The 1,398-nt window shown below is 46.1% G+C and overlaps 1 non-coding gene across 1 annotated transcript; it reads right to left on the bottom strand.

Annotated features, from left to right (window-relative positions):
- Nucleotides 1–1,067: 1,067 nt before the first annotated feature.
- LOC129472788 (small nucleolar RNA U13) lies at nt 1,068–1,171 on the bottom strand. Its single transcript, XR_008654065.1, has one exon. It is a non-coding gene; the product is annotated as a small nucleolar RNA U13 (small nucleolar RNA).
- Nucleotides 1,172–1,398: the final 227 nt, after the last annotated feature.

Below are 1,398 nucleotides of genomic sequence, written 5' to 3'. Positions count from 1 at the left end.
CAAGGAGTGGATAAAGGCATCAGAGGGAGGCCTGGGAAAGTCCTGGGGAATTGTTGAGAATACTTATAGATGGTGCACAGAGGCAGTGAGCAGGCTTGCTCAAGAAGGGCTCACAAGGTGTGGAAGCTTTGACCGTTTAGGACTTGGCAGACTAGGCAGGCCTGAGCTTATGTCATTTGCAAAACAGTGGGGACTTTGGCAGCTTTAGAGCAAGCCCTGTGCAGGCACTGCAGGGGCTTCAGCCTCCAGACAGATGAGCTTCCTGGAGGAGTGTGCTGCAATTCCGTAGGTGCCACCTAACAGAGCACAGCACCAGGGAAGGCAGCCTCTGCATGGAAACCACCCCAGCAAAAATGCCTGCAAGCCAGGCCTCATTTGCATTCTCCTTTCAAAAACAGCAACACTGGGAGGCCAAGGTGGGTGGATCACCTGAGGTCAGGAGTTTGAGACCAGCCTGACCAACATGGCAAAACCCCGTCTCTATTAAAAATACAAAATTAGCAGGGCATGGTGGTGTGTTCTTGTAATCCCAGCTGCTCAGGAGGCTGAGGCAGGAGAATCACTTGAATCCATGAGGCGGAGGTTGCAGTGAGCTGAGATCGTGCCATTGCACTCCAGCCTGGGCAACAAGAGCGATCTCAAAACAAAACAAAACAAAACAAAACACGGTGGTGTATTTTGCTGTAGTTTTGTTTTACTATTATCTCTACATAAGAGGTTATCTTACACAGTTATCTCTATGGTAATATTTAAGGAAATATACCTAAGGTCCTGGAGGATCAAGATAGTATCCTAAGTGAGAATATGTAAGCACTTTCCTCTACCAGTTCCTCCAGTTATTTCCCACTGAAATAACTCAACTAGTAGAAAAGGCAAAATTATATCTCACAGTGAGTAACCATAAAATATTGAACACTGACCTACAAAGTATCTGACAGATTTCATCTCAACTCAGTATGAATGAACCAGGTATTGAACCTATGTGAATGTCTGCAAAGAGCAAGATCACAGAATGGAAAGGCTACAAATCCCAAAGAGCAGTACCAGTGCGAACACTTGTTTTTAAATGTCAGACTGGTAATGTACTGACATTGGAACAAGATGTGAGAGAGGCACATCTCACACTTGAGTGTGAAAACCCAATCATCACATTCATAAACCACAAAAACATCCAGCGTGAACTTTTTTTTTGGAGACGGAGTTTCACTCTTGTCGCCCAGGCTGGAGTGCAATGGCACAATCTCACCTCACTGCAACCTCCGCCTCCTGGGTTCAACTGATTCTCCTGCCTCGACCTCTCGAGTAGTTGGGATTACAGACATGTGCCACCATGCCCAGCTAATTTTTGTATTATTAGTAGAGACAGGGTTTTGCCGTGTTGGCTAGGCTGGGCTTGAA

Source organism: Symphalangus syndactylus, chromosome 22, assembly GCF_028878055.3.
Source record: "Symphalangus syndactylus isolate Jambi chromosome 22, NHGRI_mSymSyn1-v2.1_pri, whole genome shotgun sequence".
In the NCBI taxonomy this organism is placed as follows: domain Eukaryota; kingdom Metazoa; phylum Chordata; class Mammalia; order Primates; family Hylobatidae; genus Symphalangus; species Symphalangus syndactylus.
This window is presented reverse-complemented; position numbering and strand designations above follow the sequence as displayed.